Source organism: Hemiscyllium ocellatum, assembly GCF_020745735.1.
Source record: "Hemiscyllium ocellatum isolate sHemOce1 chromosome 15 unlocalized genomic scaffold, sHemOce1.pat.X.cur. SUPER_15_unloc_10, whole genome shotgun sequence".
Lineage (NCBI taxonomy): Eukaryota > Metazoa > Chordata > Chondrichthyes > Orectolobiformes > Hemiscylliidae > Hemiscyllium > Hemiscyllium ocellatum.
In genome coordinates, this window is record NW_026867446.1 from 198,605 (window position 1) to 207,139 (window position 8,535).

Here is an 8,535-nt window from a genome sequence, read left to right on the forward strand (position 1 = left end):
GGCCCTGGAGCAACGGCCCCTTAACAGGAAAGCCGGCCCGCCAAGGGACCTCCCACACCAGACGGTCGGAGCCAGATCGATCAAAGTGTGGACCGCAGCGAAGTCGCCCCTCGCACCACGCTCGCGGGTCCGGGTTGGAAAACTGGGTGACGAGCACCACAGGGCGGCAGAGCCATCGCACTTGCCGGGTGGCAGAGGAAGGACCGGACTATGTACCATAGCGGCCAACGACTCCCAGAGCCGGTAGCGCGGCGTCTGCTCTCAGCCTAAGAGGCTTTTGGGAGTGCTCAGGCAAGGGTCAGCCTGCACCCTTGCTGGCAGCACCCAGGGGGAACCAGGACGCTTGCGTCTCCCGCCTTCATTTTCGACACAAGCGCCTGAGGAGGGACACCACCCCTCCCCTTGTGTCAAGAGACCTCCGCACTGGCCTCTGACTGATTCTTAGAACGGACGGAAAGAGTCGGGCAAGCCTGTCAAAGCTTTGAGCGAATGTCAAAAGCTTTAGACTGCCGCGAACCCTCCGGCTTGCACTGAGACACGAGGTCGATGTGCTAAGCACCCCGGGGCCCCTTTCGCCTGCAGGTCCCGAGCCGCCAACATGTTCTTAGTATCGTGTTCCCCAAACCTGGGTGACGGGCACCACAGGGCGGCAGAGCCATCGCACTTGCCGGGTGGCAGAGGAAGGACCGGACTATGTACCATAGCGGCCAACCACTCCCAGAGCCGGTCGTGCGGGGCTCGAGGTCTGCTCTCAACGTCACATGCTTCTGTGAGTGCTCAGGCAAGGGTCAGACCACATCCTTCCTGGCAGCACCCAAAGCAACCAGGCCGCTCGTGTCTCTCGCCTTCATTTTTCGACACAAGCGCCTGAGGAGGGACGCCACCCCTCCCCTTGCGTCAAGAGACCTCCCCACCGGCCTCTGACTGATTCTTAGAACGGACGGAAAGAGTCGGGCAAGCCTGTCAAAGATTTGAGCGTATGTCAAAAGCTTTAGACTTCCGCGAACTCTCTGGCTTGCACTGAGACCCGAGGTCGATGTGCTCAGCACCACGGGGCCCCTTTCGCCTGCAGGTCCCGAGCCGCCAACATGTTCTTAGTATCGTGTTCCCCAAACCTGGGTGACGGGCACCACAGGGCGACAGAGCCATCGCACTTGCCGGGTGGCAGAGGAAGGACCGGACTATGTACAATAGCGGCCAACGACTCCCAGAGCCGGTTGTGCGGGGCTCGAGGTCTGCTCTCAACATCACATGCTTTTGGATGTGCTCAGGCAAGGGTCAGACCACATCCTTCCTGGCAGCACCCAAAGCAACCAGGCCGCTCGCGTCTCTCGCCTTCATTTTTCGACACAAGCGCCTGAGGAGGGACGCCACCCCTCCCCTTTGCGTCAAGAGACCTCCCCACCGGCCTCTGACTGATTCTTAGAACGGACGGAAAGAGTCGGGCAAGCCTGTCAAAGCTTTGAGCGAATGTCAAAAGCTTTAGACTTCCGCGAACTCTCCGGCTTGCACTGAGACGCGAGGTCGATGTGCTAAGCACCACGGGGCCCCTTTCGCCTGCAGGTCCCGAGCCGCCAACATGTTCTTAGTATCGTGTTCTCCAATCCTGGGTGACGGGCACCGCAGGGAGGCAGAGCCATCGCACTTGCCGGGTGGCAGAGGAAGGACCGGACTATGTACAATAGCGGCCAACGACTCCCAGAGCCGGTTGTGCGGCGTCTGCTCTCAGCCTAAGAGGCTTCTGGGAGTGCTCAGGCAAGGGTCAGCCTGCACCCTTGCTGGCAGCACCCAGGGGAACCAGGACGCTTGCATCTCTCGCCTTCATTTTCGACACAAGCGCCTGAGGAGGGACGCCACCCCTCCCCTTGCGTCAAGAGACCTCCCCACCAGCCTCTGACTGATTCTTAGAACGGACGGAAAGAGTCGGGCAAGCCTGTCAAAGCTTTGAGCGAATGTCAAAAGCTTTAGACTTCCGCGAACTCTCCGGCTTGCACTGAGACGCGAGGTCGATGTGCTAAGCACCACGGGGCCCCTTTCGCCTGCAGGTCCCGAGCCGCCAACATGTTCTTAGTATCGTGTTCTCCAAACCTGGGTGACGGGCACCGCAGGGAGGCAGAGCCATCGCACTTGCCGGGTGGCAGAGGAAGGACCGGACTATGTACAATAGCGGCCAACGACTCCCAGAGCCGGTAGTGCGGCGTCTGCTCTCAGCCTAAGAGGCTTCTGGGAGTGCTCAGGCAAGGGTCAGCCTGCACCCTTGCTGGCAGCACCCAGGGGAACCAGGACGCTTGCATCTCTCGCCTTCATTTTCGACACAAACGCCTGAGGAGGGAAGCCAACCCTCCGTGTGTCAAGAGACCGTCCCCGCCCCGGCCTCCGACTGATTCTTAGAACGGACGGAAAGAGTCAGGCAAGCCTGTTAAGACTTCCGCGAACTCTCCGGCTTGCACTGAGACGCGAGGTCGATGTGCTCAGCACCACGGGGCCCCTTTCGCCTGCAGGTCCCGAGCCGCCAACATGTTCTAAGTATCGTGTTCTCCACACCTGGGTGACGGGCACCGCAGGGAGGCAGAGCCATCGCACTTGCCGGGTGGCAGAGGAAGGACCGGACTATGTACAATAGCGGCCAACGACTCCCAGAGCCGGTAGTGCGGCGCCTGCTCTCAGCCTAAGAGGCTTTTGGGAGTGCTCAGGCAAGGGTCAGCCTGCACCCTTGCTGGCAGCACCCAGGGGAACCAGGACGCTTGCATCTCTCGCCTTCATTTTCGACACAAACGCCTGAGGAGGGAAGCCAACCCTCCGTGTGTCAAGAGACCGTCCCCGCCCCGGCCTCCGACTGATTCTTAGAACGGACGGAAAGAGTCAGGCAAGCCTGTTAAGACTTCCGCGAACTCTCCGGCTTGCACTGAGACGCGAGGTCGATGTGCTCAGCACCACGGGGCCCCCTTCGCCTGCAGGTCCCGAGCCGCCAACATGTTCTAAGTATCGTGTTCCCCAAACCTGGGTGACGAGCACCGCAGGGAGGCAGAGCCATCGCACTTGCCGGGTGGCAGAGGAAGGACCGGACTATGTACAATAGCGGCCAACGACTCCCAGAGCCGGTAGTGCGGCGCCTGCTCTCAGCTTAAGAGGCTTTTGGGAGTGCTCAGGCAAGGGTCAGCCTGCACCCTTGCTGGCAGCACCCAGGGGAACCAGGACGCTTGCATCTCTCGCCTTCATTTTCGACACAAACACCTGAGGAGGGAAGCCAACCCTCCGTGTGTCAAGAGACCGTCCCCGCCCCGGCCTCCGACTGATTCTTAGAACGGACGGAAAGAGTCAGGCAAGCCTGTCAAAGAATTGAGCAGATGTCAAAATCTTTTAAGACTTCCGCGAACTCTCCGGCTTGCACTGAGACCCGAGGTCGATGTGCTCAGCACCACGGGGCCCCTTTCGCCTGCAGGTCCCGAGCCGCCAACATGTTCTAAGTATCGTGTTCCCCAAACCTGGGTGACGAGCACCGCAGGGCGGCAGAGCCATCGCACTTGCCGGGTGGCAGAGGAAGGACCGGACTATGTACAATAGCGGCCAACCACTCCCAGAGCCGGTAGTGCGGCGTGCGAGGTCTGCTCTCAGCGGAAGAGGGTTTTGGGAATGCTCAGGCAAGGGCCAGCCTGCACCCTTCCTGGCCGCTCCCACGGGAACCAGGCTACTTGCAATCCTTTCCCCCAATAGCAAGTGCCTTTTGGAGGGACGGCCGGAGTCAACGTGGGGTTTGCCCGCCCTCCAAAGTGTCAAGAGACCGCCGCACAGGCCTCTGACTGATTCTTAGAACAGGCAGCAAGAGTTGGGTAAGTCTGTCGAAAATTTGACAAAGTGTCAAAAATTAGACTTCCGAGAGCTCTTGGGCATGCACACAGGCCTGTCATTCAAGTGCTCTGCCCGCGGAACCGTTTTTCGGATGCCTTTCAAAGTGGTCCCGCGCCGCCATTTTGTTCTAAAAATCGTGTTCCCAGAAATCTCCGGGTACCCCGCCAACCTCACTGTGTCACAATGTCAAGTGGCACTGAATGGGTCTGAATTTCAAATTCGACTGCTTCGCTCTGGAACTCGAACCCGGCAAAACCGTTTGGATTTTTCCCGGTCCAGACTTCCGCGGCAGACAAAGTTAAAGTTTTCGGGCTGCAGACTCAAAACGACATCTGGCCAACCGCCGGGCTCAATTCGCCCAGTTCCTCCGGCACTTCGGAACTCATGTTCGGCATGAGTTTTTGAATCTTTCCCGATGCTTCGGCATTTTCCTCCGCTGACACTTAGAATATTTTTCACACTTGGCCGAAAATTTTTCTAAGTTTTTCTGGTTACTGATTTCTTCTTTTCGGGCATTTTTCTAAGTTTTCTTGGTTACTCATTTCTCATTTTCAAACATTTTTCTAAGTTTTTCTGGTTACTGATTTCTTCTTTTTGGGCATTTTTCTAAGTTTTCTTGGTTACTCATTTCTCATTTTCAAACATTTTTCTAAGTTTTTCTGGTTACTCATTTCTCATTTTCAAACATTTTTCTAAGTTTTTCTGGTTACTGATTTCTTCTTTTTGGGCATTTTTCTAAGTTTTCTTGGTTACTCATTTCTCATTTTCAAACATTTTTCTAAGTTTTTCTGGTTACTGATTTCTTCTTTTTGGGCATTTTTCTAAGTTTTCTTGGTTACTCATTTCTCATTTTCAAACATTTTTCTAAGTTTTCTTGGTTACTCATTTCTCATTTTCAAACATTTTTCTAAGTTTTTCTGGTTACTGATTTCTTCTTTTTGGGCATTTTTCTAAGTTTTCTTGGTTACTCATTTCTCATTTTCAAACATTTTTCTAAGTTTTTCTGGTTACTCATTTCTCATTTTCAAACATTTTTCTAAGTTTTTCTGGTTACTGATTTCTTCTTTTTGGGCATTTTTCTAAGTTTTCTTGGTTACTCATTTCTCATTTTCAAACATTTTTCTAAGTTTTTCTGGTTACTCATTTCTCATTTTCAAACATTTTTCTAAGTTTTTCTGGTTACTCATTTCTGCTTTTCCAACGTTTTACTAAGTTTTGCTGGTTACTGAGTTCACACTTTTAAACATTTTCGGGCATTTTTCTACGTTTTTCATGTTACTCATTTAGCACTTTCAGGCACTTTCCTATGCTTTCCTGCTTACTGATTTCACACTTTTAAGCATCTTCGGGCATGTTCCCTAAGTTTTGCAGTTCATTCGTTTGGGACAGTCAGGCAGCTTTCCTAAGCTTTCCTGGTAACCGAATTCACATTGTTGAGAACTTTGGAACCCTTCCCTAAGCTGTGCTGGTTACTCACTTTACCTCTTCAGACACTTGCCCCCGTTGTGACAGAGACCACTTCCCGACTCGGGAAATGCACCAAATTCGGCCTGAACTCAGAGGGCAGTCCCCCCTCGAAGGCGTGGAAGTCGGCAGAATCGCCGGGTCAAATCCGGCTGAGCTACCCGGCTTGGAAGCCTCAAAGTCGGTATGAGCTGTCAGGTTCACTCCCATCCCCGTTTGGACCACTTCCCGACTCGGGAAATTCACCAAATTCGGCCTGAACTCAGAGGACAGTCCCCCCTCGAAGGCGTGACAGTCGGCAGAACCGCCGGAGCAAATCCGGCTGAGCTACCCGGCCCCGAAGCCTCAAAGTCGGTAAGAGCTGTCAGGTTCACTCCCATCCCCGTTTGGACCACTTCCCGACTCGGGAAATTCACCAAATTCGGCCTGAACTTATACAACAGTCCCCCCTCGAAGGCGTGACAGTCGGCAGAACCGCCGGATCAAATCCGGTTGAGCTACCCGGCTTGGAAGCCCCAAAGTCGGTAAGAGCTGTCAGGTTCACTCCCATCCCCGTTTGGACCACTTCCCGACTCGGGAAATTCACCAAATTCGGCCTGAACTTATACAACAGTCCCCCCTCGAAGGCGTGTCAGTCGCTAGAACCGCCGGATCAAATCCGGTTGAGCTACCCGGCTTGGAAGCCCCAAAGTCGGTAAGAGCTGTCAGGTTCACTCCCATCCCCGTTTGGACCACTTCCCGACTTAGGAAATTCACCAAATTCGGCCTGAACTTAGAGGAGAGTCCCCGCTCGAAGGCGTGGAAGTCGGCAGAATCGCCGGGTCAAATCCGACTGAGCTACCCGGCCCCGAAGCCTCAATGTCGGTAAGAGCTGTCAGGTTCACTCCCATCCCCGTTTGGACCACTTCCGACTCGGGAAATTCACCAAATTCGGCCTGAACTTAGACAACAGTCCCCCCTCGAAGCCGTGGCAGTCGCTAGAACCGCCGGATCAAATCCGGTTGAGCTACCCGGCTTGGAAGGCCCCAAAGTCGGTATGAGCTGTCAGGTTCACTCCCATCCCCGTTTGGACCACTCCCGACTTAGGAAAATCACCAAATTCGGCCTGAACTCAGAGGGCAGGCCCCCCCTCGAAGGCCAGGCATTCGGCAGAACCGCCGGGTCAAATCCGACTGTGCTACCCGGCCCCCAAGCCTCAAAGTTGGTATGAGCAGTTAGGTTCACTCCCATCCCCGTTTGGACCACTTCCCGACTTAGGAAATTCACCAAATTCGGCCTGAACTTAGAGGAGAGTCCCCGCTCGAAGGCGTGGAAGTCGGCAGAATCGCCGGGTCAAATCCGACTGAGCTACCCGGCCCCGAAGCCTCAATGTCGGTAAGAGCTGTCAGGTTCACTCCCATCCCCGTTTGGACCACTTCCCGACTCGGGAAATTCACCAAATTCGGCCTGAACTTAGACAACAGTCCCCCCTCGAAGCCGTGCAGTCGCTAGAACCGCCGGATCAAATCCGGTTGAGCTACCCGGCTTGGAAGCCCCAAAGTCGGTATGAGCTGTCAGGTTCACTCCCATCCCCGTTTGGACCACTTCCCGACTTAGGAAAATCACCAAATTCGGCCTGAACTCAGAGGGCAGGCCCCCCTCGAAGGCCAGGCATTCGGCAGAACCGCCGGGTCAAATCCGACTGTGCTACCCGGCCCCAAAGCCTCAAAGTTGGTATGAGCAGTTAGGTTCACTCCCATCCCCGTTTGGACCACTTCCCGACTTAGGAAATTCACCAAATTCGGCCTGAACTTAGAGGAGAGTCCCCGCTCGAAGGCGTGGAAGTCGGCAGAATCGCCGGGGTCAAATCCGACTGAGCTACCGGCCCCGAAGCCTCAATGTCGTAAGAGCTGTCAGGTTCACTCCCATCCCCGTTTGGACCACTTCCCGACTCGGAAAATTCACCAAATTCGGCCTGAACTTAGACAACAGTCCCCCCTCGAAGCCGTGGAAGTCGCTAGAACCGCTGGATCAAATCCGGTTGAGCTACCGGCTTGGAAGCCCCAAAGTCGGTATGAGCTGTCAGGTTCACTCCCATCCCCGTTTGGACCACTCCCGACTTAGGAAAATCACCAAATTCTGCCTGAACTCAGAGGGCAGGCCCCCCTCGAAGGCCAGGCATTCGGCAGAACCGCCGGGTCAAATCCGACTGTGCTACCGGCCCCAAAGCCTCAAAGTTGGTAAGAGCAGTTAGGTTCACTCCCAAACCCGTTGGGACCACTTCCCGACTTAGGAAATTCACCAAATCGGCCTGAACTTAGACAACAGTCCCCCCTCGAAGGCGTGACAGTCGGTAGAACCGCCGGGTCAAATCCGGCTGAGCTACCCGATTTGGAAGCCTTCAACACAAAACCCATCCGGCAATGCCACTCAAAAAGGGCCCAAATTCAGAAACACCCCCTTCAATAGGTACCACTTCCTCGGAGACACTACCGGGACACGCTCCCCTCGGCGAAAATTAAGCCCCCACCACTAACTGAAGCCAACCGCAGCCCCAACTCCAACGGAGAAATCAGTAACCAATTCAAAAATGCACTTGGTTACTGATTTGTACTGCTTCAAAAATATTCTAAGTGTCGCTGGTTACTGATTTGTACTGCTCCAAAAATATTCTAAGTGTCACTGGTTACTGATTTGTACTGACTCAAAAATATTCTAAGTGTCGCTGGTTACTGATTTGTACTGACTGAAAAATATTCTAAGTGTCGCTGGTTACTGATTTGTACTGACTCAAAAATATTCTAAGTGTCAGTGGTTACTGATTTGTACTGCTCCAAAAATATTCTAAGTGTCGCTGGTTACTGATTTGTAATGCTCCAAAAATATTCTAAGTGTCGCTGGTTACTGAATTTTACTGCTTCAAAAATATTCTAAGTGTCAGCGGTTACTGATTTGTACTGCTTCAAAAATATTCTAAGTGTCGCTGGTTACTGATTTGTACTGCTTCAAAAATATTCTAAGTGTCAGTGGTTACTGATTTGTACTGCGTCAAAAATATTCTAAGTGTCGCTGGTTTACTGATTTGTACTGCTTCAAAATATTCTAAGTGTCGCTGGTTACTGATTTGTACTGCTTCAAAAATATTCTAAGTGTCGTGGTTACTGATTTGTACTGCTACAAAAATATTCTAAGTGTCGCTGGTTACTGATTTGTACTGCTTCAAAAATATTCTAAGTGTCAGTC